Source organism: Lampetra fluviatilis, chromosome 61, assembly GCF_964198595.1.
Source record: "Lampetra fluviatilis chromosome 61, kcLamFluv1.1, whole genome shotgun sequence".
In the NCBI taxonomy this organism is placed as follows: Eukaryota; Metazoa; Chordata; class Hyperoartia; order Petromyzontiformes; family Petromyzontidae; genus Lampetra; species Lampetra fluviatilis.
In genome coordinates this window covers 7032940-7040711 of record NC_136335.1, presented here as the reverse complement: position 1 = coordinate 7040711, position 7772 = coordinate 7032940, and positions in this window count along the sequence as shown.

Below are 7772 nucleotides of genomic sequence, written 5' to 3'. Positions count from 1 at the left end.
CACCGCCGCAAGCTCCAGCTCTCGCCACAAAGGCCCCTCAGCTCCCTAGGCATGCCCCGACCAAGCGGCCACCTTGGGCCATTGCTGGATATTTACATCAGCTTGTACACACTGGGCCACTCGTAAGGACGTCAGCTCTTCCTCCTCTATTACGGGCAGCACGACACCCAACTCCTGCGCCAATGCCAGTAGCCTCTCTACCGCCAAGGAGTCGAGTGCCGCCTGGTCCATATACGGGTGTGCCGTCTGTCCCAACGCCCACAGTGCACTGCGGAAGGCGAGAGGCGTCTCAGCCTCCCCTCACCTCTGCTGCAGAAACCTCCTGCGGGCATTGGACGGCGGATCAAATATGGCCGCTATGTGGACGTATGCCCACTGTAGCGTGGCTCGATCTTTTTCAGGGATAGCCCGGAATGCTGCCAGCACGTCGTCGTTGAGGGCCGTAGGCAGAGCTTCCTCCTCTGTCCATCTGACAGACAGGTAAGCCACCTCGAAGTGGCATCAAAAAGCGGCCCAGTCACCTCCAGCCACGACGAACTCGCGGATGGGAGGCAGTCACCTGGGGCAGCTCATCACTCCTTCGTGCGCCGCCGGAGTAGACGCGCCTTTGACCATGCCACTCTCAGCGGGCAAAATGGTGGGCAGGGACCGCGTGGCCTCCACAGTGGGAACATCGGCGGCTGGTGGTGTCTCCGATGGCTGGCGCGGCTCTTGCGCCGCTACTCCTCCACCCGGTGCAGCCGTAGACAGCTGCATGACCAACTGTGTGACGGTCGCGAGGAGGAGGTCGAGGCGGCTTGCCACCTCTCACCATCCATCCTCAGTGCGTGGCTGTAGGGGATCTACAACCCTCTACCCCGACTCCGCAGCCACCGTTCCCATGCCCGCGTGGTCCTCGACCGGAATCGTGGATTTCGGGGCTGCCAACAGGGTCTCCTCATCATCTTCTTCTTAGGTTTTTTCGGTAAAGTCACGTAGGTAAAAAATTACAATTAAAATTAATAAAAGTAAAATAAAAAAAAACAAATAAAAAATCACGACGTTTCGGAGGCAACACAGCACGCTTGCTGTGCTGTGACGGTTCAACCTGAAGACGGAAGCTTGTGTTGCCTCCGAAACGTCGTGATTTTTATTTTATTTTTATTTTATTTTACTTTTATTAATTTTAATTTTCATTTTTTTACCTACGTGACTTTACCGAAAAAACCTAAGAATATGAATCCTTGCAGTCACAAAAGCTTCAAATCTAGAACTCCTCATCATCGTCGCCCTCATTCGAAGTCGGCACAGGTGGGTTTGTTTCTTTATACTTTTAGAAGTAATTCTTTTCACTTCTGACACCAAATGTAATGTACGACTCACGAGACAATAACCGTAGAGGCACCTTCCTATTTATTTCTCGTAATTCATGCTGTTACACTCGCTAGCACAACACTGACCACCTAGCAACGACGGCACTGACCAACTAGATAGCTGGTTAACTAGCAGTGGTGACGTCGAGCGATGACAGAGACGGCAGCAACGACGGCGATGAGGACAACAGCAACGACAAGATGACCCTGACTCCCACAGATAGCCACGAGGATCCTTCTCTCACCCTCTTTTATCCTTCCAGCAGGGCCCGGCCCAGTCCTGGCCACGCCCCCCTTCTGGAACCATCTAGCTGGTTCCTGGGGGCTACAAGATGGATCTCTTCCACGACCCTTGGCCCAGTTATTCTCCCTTCCGTGACCCTTGCCCCAGATCTTCCCTTTGGTGGATATGTAATGTAGTAACTCGGCGGGAGACGACTTCACGGGTAGCACACTCTTTATTTTACCAAACTCGTTCACAGGTGACTAACACCCACTTAGTATCTCGGGTGACAAACACCCACTTAGCTACCCTGGCGACTAACGCCCACTGAGCTACTCGGGTGACCAACACCCACTTAGCTACCCTGGCGACTAACGCCCACTGAGCTACTCGGGTGACCAACACCCACTTAGCTACTCGGCGACTAACGCCCACTGAGCTACTCGGGTGACCAACACCCACTTAGCTACTCGGCGACTAACGCCCACTGAGCTACTCGGGTGACCAACACCCACTTAGCTACCCTGGCGACTAACGCCCACTGAGCTACTCGGGTGACCAACACCCACTTAGCTACCCTGGCGACTAACGCCCACTGAGCTACTCTGGACACTCCCTGCCCGGGGTGTCCGTCTTGACTGTGGGTCCCCAGCCCGACCCACGTGGGCGCCGGACCCCGGGTCCCACAGTCTCGCCTCCGAGCCACACAGGGCCCCGGTCCCTACAAGGACGGCGGGACTAGGGGTCTCGGGGCACTAGGTCTTCAACTCCGTCTTCTGGTCTTCAACTGGGTAACTCTCCCCGAGTGCTCTCGCGCGTCCCCCTTTATACCCCACCTGCGGACGTCGCTGCGAGCACCCATCCTATTCGACCAATCACTGGGCGCTGGCTACGATCCTGTTTTCCCACATCTCAGCGTGCCTCACCACCCACGCCGCGCCGCCCCGTCATCTGTCACTCCCGGCGCGCGCGTCCACACCACGCCCACAACGCGTGCCCAACCCCGCACCCCGCGCCGCCCCGTGATCCATCACTGTCACAGTCGGCGCACGTCAACACCACCACTACAGATATACCCGTAATTGCTACCCCTGGTCGCCAGTCGGCGCTGCTACACTACAGCACGCCCCCCCCCCCCCACCTCTTTAGAAACATAGCCAACCCGGCTAATATTTAGCAATTACAATATTTAGGGCAAAGCCACATCCCACAGAACAAGATAATCACGAGTAGGGCAGAACAACGACCCAGTTCAACACAACACTAATAACGCGACGCAAGGGCGAGAAAAGTAAAAAAAAACACAACCCGTCATTCGGTGAATCACAATTCTGACACACAAAATATGCAACGTGGGATGGGACCTCTGATTAGCGGTACTTTCCACATTTGGACCGGGTCCTCGACGCCAGACCCCCATCTCGGGCAGGGTCTTGTTTTCCTTGGGGCTCTGGGGATTCGCACAAAGGGCCTGAAGGGCTCGGCCCCTCCCTGGACTCATCCGAAGGACTCGACCGGACTCCCGCCCGGGGTCCTTCGCCCGAGGTGGCCTCGGGAGGATTCCTGGTCGTCAGTGGCTCGGATCCTGTGGGCGGCACAATGCAACTTTTCTGAGGCTCCTGCAGCTGACTGCCCCGGCTCGTCGGACACATCAGCCACCAACTGTACTGGTCACCCCTGGTCGCCAGTCGGCGCCGCTACACTACACTTATATTTGTGGGAATTACAGACGCATATAGACCAATAGAGATACATAGAGACCCATACTCAGAGACCCATGCTTATAGAGACCCACAGAGAACCACTCATAGAAACGCACAGATGTCCAGACTCAGAGACCCGCAGAGACCCATACTCGTAGAGACCCATACTCATAGTCGCCCACAGTCATAGAGACCCATACTCAGACCCACAGAGACCTACACTCAAAGACCCACAAAAACCCATACTCAGAGAAACACTCGTAGAAACAGACAGAGACCCGTACTCATAGACCTGTACTCATAGAGACCCATGGATACCCATACTCAGAGACCCACAGATACCCATAACCCTTAAACTCACACACAGTGTGGATCGAACCCACACCCTCCTGCACGCCAGGCGAGGTAGAGAACATACCATAGCCACCACAAGCACTAGAAACCCAGCATTCATACCAAGTGTCAGATACAACGAGAGTAGATATTCAAACAGATTGGCACGTCGCAGCTTCAAGGTAGGGCTGACCCGATCGGCATGTCATGAGGAAATATGAGCCGATGGGAAAATCCCCATTGACAATCAATCATATTTATAAATAAATAACTCTTTGTTTTCGAGTAGAGATACCAACAACAGTGCCCACGTGTAACTCCTAGGGGGCCTCATGGCCGAGTCTATTCGAGGCTGCCAGGTGAGATTCTTCACCGGTGCTGCTGACACAGCGAGTGCTGTAGAGCGACAGCGATGCAGCAGCGAGGGTTGATGATGATCTATGGCTCTTCTGTCGCCCAATGTGCGTGCAGCTGAACAGTCTTCTAAGTCAGTGGGGGTACGGGGACCCCCTTGGGGTAACGGGAGGTGATTCCTAAAACGGATGAAATAATCGAATTAACATGTAGTAGGCTCCATAATGGGGGTATTTCGGTAAGATCGCGTAGAAATGTATTTGTCGTTAAACCCGCCACCAACCAATCAGTAAGATTGGTCATGTAAGCAAAACGTGCCCATTCGTTATTCGTAGAGCACACGCCTGTTTGTGTGTTGGAGCAGAAAACCCACAACATTTACAATTCGAGGACTGTGACGTTTCGCCAGTAGTTAGAACTAGCACCATCTGGCTGATGATGATAGTTGTATCATCTGGCTGATGATGCTATTTGTAGCATCTGGCTGATGATGATAGTTGTACCATCTGACTGATGATGATAGTTGTATCATCTGGCTGCTGATGATAGTTGTATCATCTGGCTGATGATGATAGTTGTACCATCTGGCTGATGATGCTAGTTGAACCATCTGGCTGATGATGATAGTTGTATCATCTGGCTGATGATGATAGTTGTATCATCTGGCTGATGATGATAGTTGTATCATCTGGCTGATTATGATAGTTGTATCATCTGGCTGATGATGCTAGTTGTATCATCTGGCTGATGATGCTAGTTGTATCATCTGGCTGATGATGATAGTTGTATCATCTGGCTGATGATGATAGTTGTATCATCTGGCTGATGATGATAGTTGTATCATCTGGCTGATGATGATAGTTGTATCATCTGGCTGATGATGCTAGTTGTACCATCTGACTGATGATGTATCATCTGGCTGATGATGATAGTTGTACCATCTGGCTGATGATGCTAGTTGTAATTACTGTCGGGTGGTGACGGGTTTAATGACACATTTATATTTACGAGATATAACCCAAAAACCTTTATTATGATAATGTTGATCGCGAAAGCACTACTACTACGTGTTAAACTGACGGAGTAGGCTTTCGCAACAAATATTATCCATAAGGAAATTTAAAAATATATTTACACGATCTACCCCCCCCTCTCTGCCCTCCAAAAAAATCTGTGTGTCAAATATTGTACGTGAGAGTCATTGGTGAAGAAAATCACGTGTGATGAACCTGCCAATGTAAAATAGCTATAATATTCGGATCCATATGGTAACCTGAAACGATATAAAATACCTTTCTAAACTAATTGATTGTAAACAACGCGGTGTCCAAGAGTAACCGGCGAGTAGTAACTCGTAACAAGTTGAGTCAAGCTGACAAGCACTACACCACACTGCACACGACTAAACCCTAAACTACTATGCACTTTACTACGACACCCTACACTTCTATACCCTACACTAAACACTACACTGCTATACACTACATTATACACTACACTTCTATACCCCACACTAAACACTACACTGCTATACACTACATATACACTACACTTCTATACCCTACACTAAACACTACACTGCTATACACTACATTATACACTACACTTCTCATGTCATCATCATGGCTTGGCTTCGCGAACGAAGATCTAGGAAGGACATCCACGTCTTCTGCAGGCACGCTGGTGGCTGAAGAGGCCTATGCGGGACAAGCAGGTCTTGCCACAACAGCTGCAAGTATAGGTCTCATCTGGGATGGGTGCTGAGGGATCATGGTTCTTCCTCCTTCTCCTTTTGTCCTCCATACGGGCCCTGCGGGTATCTTCGAAGAAGGAGGTGGCATGGTGGACTGTGTGCCGCCAGGAGTTGCGATCAGCTGCTTGTGTTGCCCACTGACGGTGATCGATGCAGCAAGCAGTGAGGGACTTCTTCACTGCTATACCCCACACTACTACATATGTAATGCGGGCGTAAGCGACCTTCCGGATGTGACGTCACGGGGGGTGGAGTCATGTGACGTGGGTGGAAGGTTCGGGTCCTTAAGCGGGTAAACCGGAAGGGGAAGTCAGTCGGGTGTGAGCGGAAAAGAGTGAGGCCACGCGGGCGAGTGAGAAGAGGGGGGGGCACCGACGGCCATCGGGAGCCAACCCCGAAGACAGGAGGAAGCTGCGGAGTGGTGTGCAGCTGCAGAGGAGACAGCCAGAAGGGCTGCGTGTTAGAGGCAGCGGTGTGGCTGCCAGGTGGAGCTGCGGAGAGAGAGAGAGAGACAGCACGAGGCTGTCAGAGCTGCGGAGAGAGAGAGGGAGACAGCACGAGGCTGTCAGAGCTGCGGAGAGAGAGAGGAGTTGCAGCGAGTACAGCCAAGGGGGGCTGTGTGAGAGAAACAGCAGCGGGGCTGCTGTTGTGGATCGGGCCGACATCGGAGTCAGCACCGTGGAGAAGCTACAGAGTAGAGACAGCCGTGTGGGAGTACAGCACGAACCGAATAAAGGACACTGAGCCAGACATCGTGGTCCAGTCGTTTATTACACATACTACACTATACACTAAACTACTATACACTACTGTACAATACACAACTATAGCCTACACTTTACACTATGATACACTACACTGTAATACCCTCCAAGATACACTACACTATATACTACTATACCCTATACTATGCACTACTATGCAGTACACTATGATAGCCTACATTAGACACTACACTATACACTACACTAGACACAGTACATTACACTACATGCACTCCACTATACACTACGCCACTATACACAGTACTCTACTATACATTACACCACAATATACTACTAAACTACACGATATACTGCACTACTATACACTACACTACACACTACCCCACTATACACATTACCATACACTACACTGTTATACCCTACATTATGCACTACATAACCATATAACACTACACCACTATACACTACGATACACTACAATACACTACACTACTATACACTACACCACTATAATCTACACTATACACGACACCACTATACACTACACTATACACTACACCACTATAAACTACACTATACATTACACCACTATATACTACGCATTACACTACACCACTATATGCTACACTATACACTACACCACTATGTACACTACACTATACACTACACTACTATAAACTACACTATACACTACACCACTATAAACTACACTATCCACTGCACCACTATATGCTACACTATACACTACACCACTATAAACTACACTATCCACTACACCACTATACGCTACACTATACACTGCACCACTATACGCTACACTATACACTACACCACCATACACTACACTATACACTACACCACTATACACTACACTATACACTACACTATAAACTACACTACACCACTATACGCTACACTATACACTGCACCACTGTACGCTACACTATACACTGCACCACTATACGCTACACTATACACTACACCACTATACACTACACTATACACTACACCACTATACGCTACACTATACACTACACTATACACTACAGCACTATATACTGCTAAGTGAATGCTCAGCACATTGCGCTGTAGAGCACCACAAGGAGGGGTTTTCTACGACCGGTCACCGCGTCTGAATTTGCCTTCTTTAAGGTCAAATTACCTAGCCGGCCACATAGACAAACCTCCCCCAGGTAGCCTCTAGCAGTCTGTAGGGGAAAGTGCTGTTACACACACTCAAAGCTTTCCCAGGTAGCTTATCGCAGGCTGTAGGGGCAAGTGCTGTTACACACACACAAAGATCCCCCGTGTAGCAGGCTCTAGGAGCAA